Source organism: Oryctolagus cuniculus, chromosome 5 (assembly GCF_964237555.1).
Source record: "Oryctolagus cuniculus chromosome 5, mOryCun1.1, whole genome shotgun sequence".
Classification (NCBI taxonomy): domain Eukaryota; kingdom Metazoa; phylum Chordata; class Mammalia; order Lagomorpha; family Leporidae; genus Oryctolagus; species Oryctolagus cuniculus.
The window spans coordinates 79,346,693-79,365,737 of record NC_091436.1 but is presented as its reverse complement, the minus strand read 5'-3'; the positions used below and the strand labels follow the sequence as shown (position 1 = coordinate 79,365,737).

The window sequence follows — 19,045 nt, the reverse complement described above, 5'->3', positions numbered from 1 at the left end:
ATAATTTTTTTTAAAAAAATGACATCCTTTAACAAATGTTATCCCCTCAAAAAAAAAAAAAAAACAACTCAAGTCCTACTCCAGGAATACAACTGTGTTCCCCAAAATACTACGGTGGGGACAATTCTCTCAAGATTCTTAGACAGCCTTTTGTCTGTTAAAAAGGTCTGTCAGACACCCCTTTAAAGATTTCTGAGGTCCCAACAAAGGTTTTACAGTTACATCCTTGGTTTTATCTTTAGACCTTGTTTTTCTGAGCGTGCCCTAGATTTGATCCTTGCCTGGAAGCTGTTACTTAATTATAGCATCTTTGCAATCTGGAGAGGATAACAATAAGAAACCATTTTATTTTTAACCCAGAAAGCCCAAGTCCCCTTATTTTTAACCCTTTTCTCTTTAGATTTTCTGTACCCTCTCATATGTTACTATTAAACAAATAGAAGAAACTGGGCTTCATTTGGCATACTATACCTGGAAATACTCTTAGCTGGATCATCCTATTCCTTAAGTGTGTTTCCTATTTCTCATCTTTTAATGAGAAGAATCTCAAAGATGTTTTGAACATCCATAAAACAACCACAGTATCCAAGTACAATGATAAACACACTAAGGACATCAGTAGACTCAAGGCAGCTTCTAACTACAACTTTGTTGTTAAATAACAAAGTGACCTCATCCAGATTAAATTTTAGAAAAGGTGTTTTGTTTTGTAATAAATATGGGAATATGTGATTGTTCTCAGAAAAACTAGGGAAATCTATCAAATGAATAATTTTAACAAATATAAAAACATAATGAATCCTAGTCTGACATACTTGTCCATATTGAATCTTTAATGATTTCTGGCAGTATTTCTATTTTATCAAATGTTCCCAAAACATTGGTAAATTACTTTTTCTGAGTATTTAAAAAGAATAAATACAAACTCTTCTCTCTCTTTTTTTTTTTTTTTTTTTTTTTTTTGCAATTTTGAGCAACTGCCCCATTTGCAACTTTTCAATACTCGGATAACCCAAACCTTACAGGTTTCCAGTGTCCCTCAGAGGGTGAGGTTGCAGCTTGATATTGTTAGTATAAGCATCTTAGTACCTAAGATGAAACCTTTCACACACAGTAATACTAAGCTATAAACAGTAGCTAAAGCTTCAATAATTCTCTTGCCATACATCCTTATTCTCAATTTCATTGTGTAGAGATGTAATTATATCATTTTGGAATTAGAAAGAACAATTGTAGTCATTTAGTCTAGTGGTATGCCCAATATCAAAGATAAAAAGTAGGAAGCAAGACCTATAAAATTATGAAGACTTGTGAAAGTTAAGATGTGGTTCTGACATCAGTATTTAAGTAACAGAGGATAGAAATGTTAAGAATAAAATTATTAGAAACTATGATCTTTGAAAACATGTTCAACAAAGAATGATTTAGTTCTCCATTGGTATCCATGGAATATTGGTTCCAGGACCCATGTACATATTATAATCCACAGATGCTCAAGTCTTCTACATAAAATAGCATAATATTCACATTTAACCTATATATATTCCTGTATTTTATTTATTTATTTTTAGAGATGGGACACTTTGGACCTGTGTTTAAATCTAGCAGAATCCTTGATTTAGGCAGTGTCCATAGAATTTATTAGTCTCTGATGCTGTTTTTATTTAAAATTTTTAAATTTCTGTTTTTCTATTTTTATTTGCTATCATTCAGCCAGAAAAAGAATAACATCTGTCATTTGCAGCAAAATGGATGGAACTGTGGGAGATTATTTAAATGAAATAGATCAGACACAGAAAGACAAATACTACATGTTCTCCTTCACATATGGAAGCTAAAAAATGAAACTGAGTAATAACATAGGATGTTGATTACTAGAGGCTGCAAGTAATGAAATGGATAATGCAGGACTGGATTTTAAGAAAAGGTAAAGCTGTAGTCAGTTTATGGATTATGACAAATATACTATTATAAGATATTCATAAAAAGGAAATCTGAGTACGCAATATGTGTGATCTCTGCACAACTCTAGATTTTTTTCTTTGTAAATTCAAAACTATTCTGAAATTTTAAGTTAAAAAGCAATAAGAAAATTATTTATTTTCATCTACTTGAAGAGAGAGAGAGAGAGAGAGAAATGTACTACCTGCTAGTTCATACCCCAAATTCTTTCATCAACAGGGTTATGCTAAAGCCAAGGAGCCCAGAACTCAGTCTGGGTCTTGCTTATGGGCATCAGGGACCCAGCTTCTTGCATAATCACCTGCTGCTTACCAGGGTACACATTAGCAGGAGGCTAGAATGGGAAGTTGAGCCAGAACTTGATCCCACTATGATGACATGTGGTTGTCATTAGTGACATCTTAACCACTGTACCAAACAGCCACCATCTCAAAAGGGGAATTCTTTTCAAAAGAACATATATTTATGTATTTGAAAGAGTGTTAGAGACAAAGCGAGGCAGAGCAAGAGAGCAAGAAATAGAAAGGGAGTAGGGAGGGAGAAAGGTATCTTCCATCCACTGATTCACTTCCCAAACATTTTCAATAGCCAGGGCTAGGCCAGGCTAGTTCTCCCTCATGGGTAATAGGGGCCCAAGTATTTGGGCCACCATTCACTGCTTTCCTAGGTGCATTAGCAAGAAGCTGGAACGAGGAATTGGAACAGCCAGGACTCAGACTGAACTTCTAATACATCACTCCTCTATCTTCAGTTTCACTGTTGAGGATACTGAGATAATAAGCATAAAAAAAGGACAAAATGGATGTCCCTTCCTAAATAGTTTAAACCATCTCTACATTACTTATAATACCTAATTCAATAAAATGCTATGCAAATAATTGTTCTTCATTATTTAGGAAATAATCACCAATACAGAAAATCTGTACCTGTTCAATATAGATACAATTTTCTTTGAAATATATTTCATGCATAGTCAATTGAATCCATGGATGTGGAATTTATATATACAGAGGATTAACAATTTATAAAATATTTAATATTCTTCAATTCATTTTAAGAAATAGCTTTATTTATATAATTTAAGCTTTTGTCAAGGACAAGCTTATGTTGAAAACACATAATTGATTAAGTGAAAGAAGCTGTGTTTTGGTGAAATTCTTTAAGGATTCTTTATGCCAAGTATGGAGCATAGCTTGTATTTTTTACTAAAAGAACAGGCTTCAGCTGTGCCAAAGAGATAATTACTTTGGAAGAATTGTCAGGCTCTAGGCCGGCGCCGCGGCTCACTAGGCTAATCCTCCGCCTAGCGGCGCCAGCACAACGGGTTCTAGTCCCGGTTGGGGCGCCGGATTCTGTCCCGGTTGCCCCTCTTCCAGGCCAGCTCTCTGCTGTGGCCAGGGAGTGCAGTGGAGGATGGCCCAGGTACTTGGGCCCTGCACCCCATGGGAGACCAGGATAAGCACCTGGCTCCTGCCATCGGATCAGCGCGGTGCGCCCACCGCGGCAGCCATTGGAGGGTGAACCAACGGCAAAGGAAGACCTTTCTCTCTGTCTCTCTCACTGTCCACTCTGCCTGTCAAAAAAAAAAAAAAAAAAAAAAAGAATGGTCAGGATCTAACAAAGGATGGAGAGTGTTGCTAAAACACACACTAAATTTAATCTAACAACTACTCATGGTCATCTGATTAGGCGTGTTGATCCAATGCACTGAAGCTGTTAGGTATAGTACAGCCAAGCCATTTGATGCATTAGGAGAAGACAGAGAGGTTCCTGCCATAACTGGCAACTCAAGAGTCTTTGTGAGGATTCACAAAAGTAATTTTGAATTTATGTCAACAAGCTAGAGTTTGGGCTGTGAACTGATGCTTGCCATTGACAGTACTAACAAAGATTTGGAAAAGTGATGTTAGGAACAGTGATTACTTCACTTTGAAAAGAATTAAGATTTTTGATTTCTTCTCAAAATTGAGACAAAGTAGGTGTAAAATAGATAATATAAGTGGAAATAAAATATATGGGAGCTATAACCAGAGACTAAAAACTTTTGCATAACTATGAAGAAGGGTTCACAAATAAGTCTGCAACTATTTCCATAGGAATATTTTCTACCCCTTTCTGATAACACTTAAAAATGATTGAATAAATATTTGAACTCAATGAGCCATTATGTAAGCCCAATAAACCAATAAAATTTTTGCTTTCTTTTTTTTTAACTTTTATTTAATGAATATAAATTTCCAAAGTACAGCTTATGGATTACAATGGCTTCCCCCCCCATACCGTCCCTCCCACCCGCAACCCTCCCCTTTCCCATTCTCTCTCCCCTTCCATTCACATCAAGATTCATTTTCGATTCTCTTTATATACAGATGATCAGTTTAGCATACATTAAGTAAAGATTTCAACAGTTTGCTCCCACACAGAAACATAAAATGAAAAATAATAGATGATTTTTTAAATGATGATGAAATCATACCTATTGTCATGTTTAATCCCAGTGAGAGTCAAGTTGGGAATTGATAATTTCTTCTTTTTTTTTTTTTAACAGAAGATCAGTTTAGTATACATTAAGTAAAGATTTCAACAGTTTGCACCCCCATAGAAACACAAAGTGAAATATACTGTTTGAGTACTCGTTATAGCATTAAATCTCAATGTACAACACATTAAAGACAAAGATCCTACATGAGGAGTAAGTGCACAGTGACTCCTGTTGTTGACTTTACAAACTGACACTCTTGTTTATGGCATCAGTAATCACCCTAGGCTCTTGTCATGAGCTGCCAAGGCTATGGAAGCCCCCTGAGTTCACTGACTCTGATCATATTTAGACAAGGCCATAGTCAAAGTGGAGGTTCTCTCCTCCCTTCAGAGAAAGGTACCTCCTTCTTTGAAGACCTGTTCTTTCCACTGGGATCTCACTCACAGAGATCTTTTGCCAGAGTGTCTTGGCTTTCCATGCCTGAAATTCTCTCATGGGCTTTTCAGCCAGATCCGAATGCCTTTAGGGCTGATTCTGAGGCCAGAGTGCTGTTTAGGACATCTGCCATTCCATGAGACTGCTGTGTATCTCGCTTTCCATGTTGGATTACTCTCCCCTTTATTTATTCTATCGGTTAGTATTAGCAGGTACTAGACTTGTTTTTGTGATCCCTTTGACCCTTAGTCCTTTCATTATGATCAATTGTGAACAGAAATTGATCACTTGGACTAGTGAGATGGCATTGGTACATGCCACCTTGATGGGATTGAATTGGAGTCCCCTGGTATGTTTCTAAGTCTACCATTTGGGGCAAGTCAGCTTGAGCATGTCCCAAATTGTACATCTCTTCCCTCTCTTATTCCCACTCTTATGTTTAACAGGGATCACATTTCAGTTAAATTTCAACACTTAAGCATAACTGTGTATTAATTACAGAATTAAACCAGTCATATTAAGTAGAACAGACAAAAAGAAATACTAAGAGGGATAATGTATTAAGTTGTTCATTAACAGTCAGGGCTATGCTGATCAAGTCACCGTTTCTCATAGTGTCCATTTCACTTCAACAGGTTTCCTTTTTGGTGTTCAGTCAGTTGGGCCGATGCTATGGCTCATTAGGTTAATCTTCTGCCTGCTGTGTTGGCATCCCATATGGATGCTTGTGGGGAGCAACTGGGAGCAACTCGGACTAGACTAAGTTACTGGAATTAAGACTTATTCTATGCATCTGCTTTCCCACAATATGGCGCTGAGAAGGGAAACAGCTTCTACACAGCTGCCTCCAGTTCAACCAATAAACTTTGGGACCTGCTCCTGATTGGAGGAGAGCAGCGTACTCGGCATGTGGGTAGCAGAGTTGGGATTGGTGGAAGAGGACTATAAAGGAGGAGAGAGACGGCATGCACCAGGAACATCTAAGGGGAACATCTGAGGGAACACCTGTGCAGCCCCCGAGAGAGCCGGCCGGCGGTGTGCCGCTCCCCCGCAGAAGTGGGGAATATGGCAGGGGGAACCGCCCTTCCACGGAGGTGGAAGGGACGGTAGCCAACCCGGGAAGGACCAGCAGCCAACCCGGGAAGGACCAGCAGCCAACCCGGGAAGAACCAGCAGCAAACCCGGGGAGGGCCGAGCAGATGAAAGAACAGCGCAGGCTCTTGTGTCGTTCCCCCACGAAGACGGGGAGCGACAGATGCTGTGTTCTAGTCCCTGTTGCTCCTCTTCCAGACCAGCTCTCTGGTGTGGCCCAGGAGTGCAGTGGAGGATGGCCCAAATGCTTGGGCCCTGCACCTGCATGGGAGACCAGGAGGAAGAACCTGGCTCCTGGCTTGGATCGGCGCACCACCGGCCTTAGTGGCCATTTGGGGAGTGAACCAACAGAAGGAAAACCTTTCTCTCTGTCTCTCTCTGTCTCACACTGTCTATAACTCTACCTGTCAAATAAAAAAAAATGCAAGTATTAGAAGGCTGAAAATGATATTAATAATTAATATAATGTTTTAAGAAAAGTATAAGGAACTAGATGCTATATTAAAAAGTGGTGACACCATACATAACAATGATGTATTTTCATTTGTATTTATTTATTTATTTACTTGAAAGGCAGAGAGAGAAACACAGAGACAAAGATCTCCATAGAGTTTATTCCCGAAATGCCTCCAGGAGCTGAGGCTGGATCAGGCTGCATCCAGGATTTCGGAATTCAATCCCAGTCTCCCACAAGGGTGGCAAGGACAAAACTGTAAGAACCACCACCTGCTCCCCCCTCAGCATGCATACTAGAAGGAAACTGGATTGTATGCAGAGCCAAGACTCCATACTTGGTCTGACACAAATCCAGGGACTCTGATATGAGTTCCAGCCTAACCTCTAGGCCAAACACCTGTCCTAACAACAATCAATACATTTGCATAATTTCTGTGCTATTAATTTTGTTAGAATACACAAAATTAATGGTTTATTTCTGAATTCCAGTTGTAACAATTTCCAGAATAAAAACTGATTAGTTCTTAACTGTGATTTTAAGGAAAAAATTACAAACTACTACGACAAAAAAAAACAGTCTAATTGAGCATTAGAATAAAACTTGTGGGGCTGGCACTTGGTGTAGCAGGTAAAGCTGTTGCCTGTTGTGCTGACAACCCCTGTGGGTGCCTGTTCAAGTCCCAGCTGCTCTTCTTTCTATCCATCTCTGTGCTATGGCCTGAGAAAGCAGCGGAAGATGGCCCAAAGGCTTTGGCCCCTTCACCTATGTGGGATACCCAGAAAAAGCTCCTAAAATTAGAACAATTGTTTAAGAAGAAGACTGTTCCTTTGAGTTTAAAGTATGTTATATGGGGGCCAGCGCTGTGGCATAGTAGTCTAAGCCTCTGCCAATGGCACCGGCATCCCACATGGGTGCCAGTGTGTGTCCTACCTGTTCCTTTTCCAATCCAGTTCTCTGATATGGCCTGGGAAAACAGTAGAAGATGGCCGAAGCGCTTGAGCCCCTGCAACTGTGTGGGATACCCCAAAGAAGCTCCTGGCTCCTGGCTTCAGATCAGCTCAGTTCTGGCCATTGCAGCCATTTGGGGAGTAAACCAGTGGATGGAAAATCTTTCTCTCTGTCTCTCCTTCTCTCTCTTCTGTAACTCTACCTCTCAAAGAAATAAAATCTTAAAAAAATACAAACTTGTAAGACATTAGAACAACATAATTACTATTATTGCCAAAAATATTTAATGGGATATATTTATATTAATTTAGTAACTTTATATACTTTTATTATACTGTGAATTTAAAAGTTGTTGGATCTTCAGTAGTATACTAAGATATACACCACAATAATGAAATTCAGTCATTTGGTATGTTGTTCCAACTTTCAGCTATCTTTGATATCTCTACTAACTCTCATTAATTTAAAAGTTATGCTTATGCACTTATATTTTGTCATTATGAAGGCATATTTGTCAAGGTAGTATGAGAGAATGTGTTATCTTTAGCAGTGTCAGCTTGATTTACATATAGACACATATCACTTGACCCGTAAGCTTCCCTCCAGCTCTGTGAATTTTCTAGGCAAGAGATTTGGATTCCTCTATTCCATTTGCTTCTCTGCAACTTCAGGCCCTGTCTCAAACTTAGCATATCCAAAATAAGACTAATTTCCTCCCAAACTTGTTACTACCCCTATATTTATATCTCAGCATAAAGTACATCTACTTATTCAGTTATTAATGCCAGCTGGGGGGCATTAATAAACCATCATAAAGACTCTATGTTCTAGATGTATTTTAAAACTCTTCTTTCCATTTCTGCTATTACCTTAATCTAAGCAACTATCATATTTTTCACAAAATTACTTCTTAAGTGGTTCTTCTGTCTGCACTCATAACCCTCCAGTTCATTGTCCCCAAAACTGTCAAAAGAATCTTTTTATCTATCTGAAATGAAGCCCATCAATGTTTTCCCATCACATTTAGAAGAAAATCTCCCCATCCTTTGACTTCAGAGCCTTATTCTCTTCCCTAGCCTCACCTTGAAATTTTCTCACTGTCTTAGTCATGGTGATGCATCCAATTTGTATCTGGAGGGTAACTTATGTAGTAATCTATTTAACTCCTTATTTTCCAACAAAATAACGATTATCACAATCTGTAGCTTCTTAGGGATCCTTAGTTACTCTTCGTATTCCATGAGGTTAAAAATATTTTGTCCTAAAATCTTATATACTTTTTCACTCTCACTTTCTCATGACTGTCGCTCCCCGTCTTCGTGGAGGAACGACACAGGACCCTGCGCTGTTCTTTTGTCTGCTCGGCCCTCCCCGGGTTTGCTGCTGGTTCTTCCCGGGTTGGCTACTGTCCCTTCCACCTCCATGGAAGGGCGGTTCCCCCTGGCCACTTTCCCCACTTCCGCGGGGGAGCGGCACACCGCCGGCCGGCTCTCTCGGGGGCTGCACAGGTGTTCCTTCAGATAGATGTTCCCCTTAGATGTTCCTGGTGCATGTTGTCTCTCTCCTCCTTTATAGTCCTCTTCCGCCAATCCCAACTCGGCTGCCCACACGCCGAGTACGCTGCTCTCCTCCAATCAGGAGCAGGATCAGCTCCTGGAGGTCATCACTCAAGTTGGCAAGAGGCAGCTGCGTAGAAGCTGTTTCCTCCTCTCCCAGCGCCATATTGTGGGAGAGCAGATGCATAGAATAAGTCTTAATTCCAGTAACTTAGGCTAGTCCGAGTTGCTCCCCACAATGACTTTATAGTGAACCACACTATATAGGTGATAGATATCTCCTGTGATTTTTAACTATCAGCATATTTATCTATTTTCCAAAGCTATGTAGTAATCTATTTAACTCCTTATTTTCCAACAAAATAACAATTATCACAATCTGTAGCTTCTTAGGGATCCTTAGTTACTCTTCGTATTCCATGAGGTTAAAAATATTTTGTCCTAAAATCTTATACTTTTTCACTCTCACTTTCTCATGACTTTATAGTGAACCACACTATATAGGTGATAGATATCTCCTGTGATTTTTAACTATCAGCATATTTATCTATTTTCCAAAGCTATCTTGGCATATGACATCATACTGAGTACAGAAGCAGATGTTAGAATTCAGCATTTTTGTTCTATCAGCCATTGAAGGGATTTCCCTAACTTCAACTATTGAGTGAATCATTTGAAAATATAGTTATTTGTTTTAAGAATCATATGTTAATTTGTAACAGGGATATTACTTTATTTCTTAGATATAGTTCTAGGTGAATATTTAAATATGTTTTAATCTTGAGTTCAATAACTACTGTTAGATGTCATTCACATAAAAGTCCTTTCGGGTCATCAACTTTTGAATATCTGCCCTACACTCTAAGTTCTATGAGTCTGGAGATCAACTATTTTGCTCAGTACTTAGCGTAGTGTCTGGCATGAGATAGTTGTTGAATGAATAAATGCATGGTTATTAAAACTGTTTCAGTGGGCTTTAGAATGGGAACCAGATTACTGAGAATAAGATAAAGAGTGAATAAATAGGAAATGTCAAGAGAATGAGTAAATAACTGATTCCGGAGGTTTTTCAGCAAATGTAATGAGATAAACAGGAAGGATGCTAAGGAGGGCAGGACCAAGAGATTGTTTCAAGATGGATAAATTTGCCCTGGCCTATTTAATTTGCATACCCATAGTGTTGTGTGCAAATATGTGATTCTTGCACATGCTCTAAACAAATTCCTTTTGTTTCATGTGTCATGATAAATGTATGATGGGTTTAGGGTCCCTTGATTTTTCCTCTTCCAGATGCTTTCCCTTCCACACCTCTGTTATGTGGTCATGAAATGTGGATTAAAGCATTTTGTATGTCTGATTGCCTTTGGGAGGTCCTCAAAGCACAGAATGTGCTTCTGGCTCCCTGTGTATCATGGCTACAAAGAAAAGATATACCAGTTGGACAAGTTGACATATCAACCATCATGTTGAGATATAGTCATAAATGAAAGAAAGTTTCTTTCCTCCAGCTTGCAATGGGGAAGAGATAGCAATTACTGATACCACAGCCCCAGAAAACACCAATGAGGAATGGAACACAGTAAGAGACTCAAATGCTGCCAAGTGAGTATGTGCAAAGCTGAGAAGGAAGCAATCTGGGTGAGCAGTTTCAAGTGGTGCAATGCCATTCACTCACTAGAATAAACCTGTACATTTAAACATTTGGTTTCCCCTAAGGTATTCTTTATCTGAATTTCTTGCTCTCTTTTAATCTCTGATTTTGAACTGTCAGCTCCTCTATTTGTATGTGACTTTGCTGCTGCCTTAATTCTCTTTAAGGTCAGTCCTGCCTGACCATTCAGAACTCATGTGGCTATCACTCTCAGATGGTTCCGATTTGCCAACTTAGAGGTCAAAATGGTCCTTCTAGAATCAGAGAGAAAGAGGAAAAACTTAAAAAGTAACATCCATGATATAAGTTTAATAAGCAGCATGCTGAATGTGAAATAAATGATAGATTTAAAAATGACTGTGTGGAAATTACTTTAGTATAATCAGGACTGCCAATATATAGTCTGACGGAATGTGTGCCCTTTCCATCAGGACAGCTGAATTAACAAGACATAGTGGGGTGAAGAGTGGACCCCACAAAGATATATCCATGTCCTAATCCCTGGAGTTTACATGGCAAAAAATGTGATTAAATTAAACAAAGAGTTTATCCCAGATTATCTAAGTGGGCTCTTAATGCAAACACATTTCATCCCATTAAAGGGGGGCAGGGAGCTTGAAACAGACATACTGAGGAGGCTGGGAAAGAGAGGTCATCGTGACCACAGAGGACAAGAGAGAAGTGATGTGGCCACAAGCCAAGGAATGCCTTTTGCCACCAGAAGCTGGAAAGACAAGAAAGAGATTCTCTGCTTGAGTTTGCAGAATGAGCCTGGCTCTGCTAACACCTTTATTTCAGACTGACCTTCATGAGACATCAGATTTCCTTCATTCTAATCTTTCCACTTAGTGGCAATTTCTTATACAACTCTCAGAAATCTAACAAAAAAAACATTGACACAATTTTACTTTTGGTTTCTTCAGGTTCTATGACAATTTCTACCCTTTGATTTGGCTAATAGGAAATTCATTTGAGGAAATGTGAAGCCTAAATTATATGACATGTATGAATAAGGACTGAGCAGTGAATATGTGCTATATCTGTCTCTGTAGACACACACGTTTATGGTATGTGAGATGCTCCAATTGGCAACAAGTGAGTGCTTCTAATGTTGAGGGAACTGTTGATTACACCCATGTAGACATTAAAACTCCTTTCACAAAATAAATATCCCTTTGCAGCAGAAGGCATCAGCTCTCTATGAATGTGTAAGTGGAACATGATCACGATCATTGTACTGTAAACATCTGTTTGCATTTCCCAGGATCTTGCCATGACTCCTACATTTTGTCTAATTTGTCACTACACCATCTGTTTGAAGATAGACTGATCACTGGTGGTTGGATTATTGGATAAGGAGCGCTTATGTTTATTATAACGTGCATAACAATACCTTAAAATTCCATTTAATGTGAATTAATGTTTAGGTGACAGTGGGTGTCCCGGAGGTCCCATTTGTTTACAGCAGTGGGAACCACAGTAGAACAAAGATGCAATTGTATAATCAGCTCAATACAAACATCGCCAGAAATTAGATTTCAAATTCAATCCGAATCCTTTCTAGATGGAAAAACTCTCCATTTGGGAGTACCTTTGATAAGAAGACACCTCACAAGCCTTGAGACCTTTAAACTTGGCAATGTATGATACTCTATGTATACACCTAAGCTATGGCAGAGCCCTGGGCAACCTCCAGCTCAGGTTTCCTAAGTTTGTTGAGGAGGTACACTTGACAGTACAGGCAAGTCTTAGGATCTGCAGGCCACAGTGTAGCAGGCAGTAATCATAAGCTATATCCCCATTTTACCTGTTGGCAGTCTTTCATATTTGGACGTATCATTTTCAAATTTTGAAATACAATATTAAAATAAATTAATTAATTTGTATTATGCTAAATTTTCAGTTATTTTAAGTCAAAGATTACCTTTTCAGTTAGTAACTAAGCTAGGGCTTTATTTTTTTTCTTTGGTAATCTATTAGAGAAACCTAGAGACAGAGACAGAAAGAAAAGTAGGTAGTGAGATCTCTACTCATTCTGCAAATATCTACAAAGGTCAGGATTGGGCCAGCCAAAGCCCAGAGCCAGAACCTCACTCCATGCCTTCAACACGGATGGCTAGGACCCAATCCCCTGAGCTATCACTGCTGCCTCTCATCATATGCATAAACAAGAATACAAAATCACAAACTGGAGCCAGGAGTTGAACATAGATACTCTATTATGGGATGAAGGCATCTTACTCCAGCATCTTAGCCACTAGGCTATCATAGTGTTCTTAAACTTTTAGTGAGCATAGTATCCTTAGATCCTGTAGTCATAGTTTTCATGTATCTTCTTAGATATAATTAAAAAGCTAACAAAAATAAATTATTTTTGAGTAGTATCTGTTCAATATGACAGCATTTGAAGCTAAGGTTCTTTGTCATTGAAAGAACAATTTATTCATATGGATATGTGCTTACTGACACACATATTAAGACTGAAATCAAAATTATATACATGCATACCTTTGACCATTATGCCAACTGATCTTACTTACCTATTGCTTTGCCTCTGGTTATAATACCTCCATAATAACCAGTCCTGATCCCACCACCTTTAAATAGTCCACCAAATTTCAAATAACATACTTTTCATGTATAATTATGTTGTAAAGAGAGATGGTTATGAGAAAGCATAGTACACATTTATTTGAAACATTATAGAACTAAGTAATTGTGGGTGATTTCAAAACAAACTAGTTGCAATAATACCTTAATTCTACATTCTTTTCCATTAATACCAGTATCAAAATGGCATTTTCCCTGAAATGGCTAATACTAAATCATGGCTCTGGGTATCTTCTCTCCACACCTCCATGGATTCAATGAGGTTTTGTTCTGACAGCCAATATTTCCATTATCTCTAACAGCTATGGGCAAACCCATCCAATCCTATCTTTTCTCATCTACTCAGCCAAGTACTCCTGCCTCCTCTAATAATGACAAAAGGACATTTTTTGCTGAAGAAAAATGAAACTAAGCTTCCTTGAAATCATGAGAGGAAATCCATGTATCTTTTCCCTAGAGCCTGAGCTTCTGATGTGGGATCATCCCCTATAGACACTAGAAGGCAAAATATTCAAGTGCCTTTTCTCATTAGAATACTCATGGGCATTTTCTCTTTAGGCATTAATACATGAATTGGGAACTAATCAGATGTGTGAGATGTGATTGCTGTTTCTGGACTAACTAAATATCTCTCAGCCATCCAATTATGAGGACCACTCATTGATCCCTTTCTAGGAAAAAAGGAATGCACCTAAAGGGAGAGAAAGGTAAGTGTGTAGAAAATTTATGTATGGATGATGCTAATCCAAAGTGTGAATCCACTAGTTGCTACCAAACGTGATGATACCAATGTTACAGAGTAGAACCTGGAGTAAAGAGGAATTTCTGTTTTGTATCCAGTGGTCACAAGCAGCACCACTTTATGAAAGGAAAAAGCTTCTAGGTGATATGAAGCACCACAAAAGAGAAGCATTTCTTGAACGCAGCACTGGAATTTCTAAGAAACAAACCCTAAAGAGTTAGTTCTCCAGGCAGCCTTTGGCATGGTCAATTCTGCAAAACTGCAGCTATGAAGGGTCATGAGAGCTGCAAAAAAAAATCTCAGGAACAAGGTACTACCAATGTTAAGCACATGATTCATGAGTCAGGATATGCAGATTGCATCCCAGCTCCCAAAATAGTATGTTACAAGACAAAGGATAAAGGTTTGGGCCATAATACCAGAAGACACAGACTTAAACACTGTTAAGATTGAAATTTTGAAATCTCATAACATCAAAATCTCTAAGTCTAGATAATCCGGAAAGATGAAAATCTCAAAATTATTATCTGGAAAAATAATGTTAGAAATTCTTAACATACATTATTTGCATATTTAAGAGAGAACAAGAAATGTTTAGGAATAGCAAAACACTTCAAAGCCCATAGTATACAACAAAATAGGCAATAATAACTTTTTTGCAAGCATAAACACTTGGGTCTACTAATGGTTATGAGCAGATGAACCATACCTTGAAAGAAATAGGTTAAAAAGTGAAATGCACAAACACATATCACTGTAGTTGTTATGTGCAGCCAGCTTCATAGCTGCCATCATCTGAAATACTGTGACAGACAACCTTAACTTTTTAACATGATTGATAAAAAACTGCAATGGGTCATGATTGCATGTGCAATTGCCCAAATAGCTGAGGTCTTGAGAAATTTTATTTTACACAAGAAGAAAATATAACAAAAATAATATCTCTTCATTTATTGAAGAAATGTCAATGCTTTTACATATATGCATATGCTTACATAAGAAGTTGACATTATGACAATGCACTTTCCTGGTGTCAAATATGTAAAAAATACATAAAGTGAATTAGAACTCTCTAAAGATCTTTACAGAATTTATATTTTAAGTATTAAAAAGAATGCAAAGATGAAATGGAGAGCATAGCAAATTATAAAACATAATGCTGACAGGCAGGAGTTTAGTGTAGCAATTAAGATGCCTGCATTCCATAACAGAAGGTCTGGATGTGAAGCCAACTCCACTACTAATTCCAGCCTCCTGCTAATGCAGATCCTGGGAGGCAGAAGTGATGGCTCCCGTAATTGGATTCCTGCCTCCCACTTGGGAGATCAGGATTGAGCTCCCAGCTTCTGACCCCAGCAGGGGCACTACAGGCATTTAAGGGGTAGCTAGTAGGTAAGAGCTCATTCTCTGTTTCTCAAAAAATGCTGACAACGTATACTTGTAGGGGAAAACCAATAATAGAAAAAAGTAAAATGCAAAAATTGTGTTTAAACAGCACATCTTAGGGATAGATTATGATCAATTGTACCCAGAGGTGGTGCTTAAGAGGGGCTGCTTTGATGGAGTGAAGGGCTGATATGGCTCTCCTCAGAGAATTAAGCCACATTTGTTGTCTACCTGGTGGTCTTCCCCACTCAATCTGCTCAGGTTCACGTATTAATCTCGGGCACCCCCTGCACAGACACATCCAACAGAATGCACCTTCTTGCAGGATGCAACCGTCCTGAGCACAAAAAAGAAATCAAACCAATTTCTTCCCCAGAATACAACTGCCTGTGCCTCCCATGTGACCTTCCCTTTTTCCCAAAGTCCTGGAACTGCCGTTTAGGGCGTTTAGATTTTCAGAATTTTCACTTTTTTGAGATTGTGAGTTTGGGCATTTTGGTCCTTTGGGATTTCACATTCATGATTGTGTTTTTCAGGATTATGAGCAGCCCTGGTTGATGCCATTGCTTTCTGTTCTCTGCAGTAAGACTGTAGCTACAGGAATGAGGCATTAGAAGTTCAGTATGTGTGTTATGAAGATCAATTGACATTTTATAATTTTTATGCATAATGTATTTATTTGAGAAAGAGAGTGTGTTCTTATCTGGTGTTTCATTCCCTAAATTCCAAGAATATCTAGGCTATGCCAGGCAGAAGCCAGAAGACCCAATCTGTGTCTTCCACACAGGAGCAGGGACCCAACCACTCAAGCCATAGCTTCTGTCTCTCAGGGTGTACATTAGCAGGGAACTGAAATTGGATGTGCGACAGGGACCCAACCCCAGGCACTCTGATTTGGGACACAGTTATCCCAAGTGGCCTCTTAACCAATAGGTCAAATGCCTGCCTCCTTCACTGACATTTTATGTGTTAAATATTTAGTACAATACTTGACATATAGGGATGATTCAGTATAAGGAATTTTTTTGTTTTATTGTGTTATTTTATTTTACTAGGGGAATGGAGTTGTGAGATACTACAGGTTCATTGATTCAACAAAGGCTTCTTTCCCACAGAATCATCTGGAATAATTATTTTGCTGTGAGGTGGGTAGGCTTTTCATCTTATTATATCCCCCAACAGTTGGCGTAAGATGGAAGCAAGACAAAATTTTACACCTGTACTTCTGTCTGGGTCTTATTTCTCAACATGAGAGTCAACCTGGATATATGTAAAGTGCCAAACACTTAGGTAAGGATACAGCCTGGAGTATTTTCCTATGTACTTACTCTGTACTTCCTCTGAAAAGGAAAAAGCAACAGGGAGTTGCAACAGAATCTTAGAAATAGAAAAATGTTTGTGCTTGGAGTAATCTACATGCTAAATCGCTACAATCTCTTCTTGGGCTCTAAGAAATCTGTGGCTCCTCGGGGAGCAACCTAGTCTACTTAAGATTAATCACTGGTGCTTAAAGTTAATTGTTATCAATCACTCTCTCAAAGGTTGCTCTGTTGGAGTTTCTCATACATAATAATTGGTTTCAACAACAGCTCCTAATATATATGAAGTCTTATCTTTTCTGCATAATCAATGATCAAAAATATATCAAACCCTTAACCTGGACCTCCTGTCATTAAACTGGCTGTCTAGGTACAGTTTTTCAAACATGAAAATGCATTGTAATCACCTGCAGTGTTAAAACACAGATTTGCTGGTCTCAACTCCAAAATGTCTGATTCAGCTTATGTGAGATTTGGCCAAGGCAGACAAATTCCCAGTTGCTGCTGATGCTGCTGGCTCTGGAAAAGGGTCAGAGACACTTGTAAGCAAACAATGCTGGTAAGCAAATCGCTTCTGAGGGATCTACCTTGACTAGATCCTTGATAACACTTCTGTTCTTGCCAAAGTTTTGCTGAGACTGATGCATTCCTACCCACATAGCCCATTCTTGTGTACAGTCATTGTAACTCTTCCTTTGCACAACACAGATGAGGATCTTTCTTTTTCCATCGAAGAATATGAAGAACAGGAATTCAAAATCATCACTAAGGTAGAAATAAATCCATGGAAACTGTTTTCTTCCAAGGACTACTCAATATCAGTGTTCCAGAGCACCTCTACCTTCAACTGAACTTGAATCTTGGTGTTCTTTGCAAATCTATCCCCTCAAGTTCCTCAACCTTGAACACTGATGCATTTGATCAGAGAATAGGACAATATTCAAGACTTCCTTTATGTTCCTCTCAATTTAACTAAATTTATTGAAGTATTTCTTTCTGCCTACAGATCACTGACCTCCTTATTCTTTCTTTTTTTAAAAAATTATTTATTTACTTGAAAGGCAGAGTTACAGGATGGGTTGGGAGACACACACACACACACACACACACACTCACACGCCAAGAGAGAGAGAGAGATCTTCTAGTCGTTAGTTCATTCCACAAATGGCCACAACAGCCAGAGCTGGCCCAGTCGAAACCAGAAACCAGGAGCTTCTTTCGGATCTCTCACATGGGTGCAGGGGCCCAAGCACTTGGGCCATTTCCAACTGCTTTCCCAGGCACATTAAACACAAAGCTGGATTGGAAGTAGAGCAGCCAGGACTCACACCAGCAGCCATAAGGGATGCTGGTGCAGCAAGTAGAGGTTTAACTTGTTTCACCACAGCACGAGCCCCCACTCTCTATTCTGTTTTTTTCAGATGTATTTATTTATCTGAAATCAGAGTTAGACAGAGAGAGAAGGAGAAGCAGAGATAGAGAGAGGTCTTCCAACCACTGGTTCACTCCCCAGAGGGCTGTAACAGCCGAAGCTGCGCCAATCCAAGGCCAGAAGCCAGGAGCCAGGAGCTTCTTCTGGGTCTTCCATGTGGGTGCAGGGACCCCAGGACATGGATTATTCTCTACTGCTTTCCCAGGCCACAGCAGAGAGCTGTGGAATCGGAATTGGCGCAACTGAGACATGAACCAGCACCCATGTGGGATGCCGGCACTGCAGGCGGCAGCCTCACCCCAGGGCCTGCATTGCACTCCCTATTCTTAGAGCTTTTATTTACTTTTCTCAATGCTTTTAACATGTAAATTTACATTACATGTTAAAATCATAAAATTACATGTTAAAATCCAGGCCTGGGAACTATCTGTTTGAAATGCAATCATTTCAAAAAATAATGCCTCCTGCAACATCTGTATTGTAAAGGAGCCTAACTTTGATAAACACAAATTAGCAAAGAGAATGGTCTAATCATGTTGATCCCGAACCCCCCTAATATCCTCCAGGGACACTTTCCATCAGCTCACTTCAGCATAGTACTTAGCACAGTTAGATTCCTACCTGCCCAATGAGACATAGATGGGAGCACTAGATAGTGGTTACCAGAAACTAGAAAAGGGAAGGATGCAGGTGGGGAATGAAGAGGGTGCGGTGAGGAGGTGTGGGGCACACTTGGATAGGAAGAATCACTTCCAATGATCTATAGCGTGGTAAGGGTGGCAGTAGTTGCATACACACGAAAATATTGTGTATTTTAAAGTAACTAGTTGAAAGGATTTGGGATGCTCCCAACACGAAGAAATCATAAATCCTTTTTGAGGTGATGGGAATACCTTAGTGACCATTTAATAGATGTTGTATACATCTATTAAAATATTACACTGCATTCCATAAATATGTGCAATTATTACAG

The 19,045-nt window shown here is 39.0% G+C and overlaps 1 long non-coding RNA gene across 3 annotated transcripts in view; it reads left to right on the top strand.

Moving 5' to 3' along the window:
• Positions 1 to 19,045, top strand: part of LOC103349818 (uncharacterized) — a 44,931-nt gene that overhangs the window by 22,729 nt on the left and 3,157 nt on the right. Inside the window, exons 3-6 of one of the 3 annotated variants that reach the window (XR_007922884.2) lie at positions 11,507 to 11,678; positions 13,752 to 13,900; positions 16,377 to 16,466; positions 17,349 to 19,039. This is a non-coding gene — a long non-coding RNA (uncharacterized lncRNA). Of the gene's footprint in view, positions 1 to 11,506; positions 11,679 to 13,751; positions 13,901 to 16,376; positions 16,467 to 17,348; positions 19,040 to 19,045 lie in introns of those variants that run through there. The other 2 variants (XR_007922885.2, XR_011388967.1) reach the window with 2 other exon arrangements.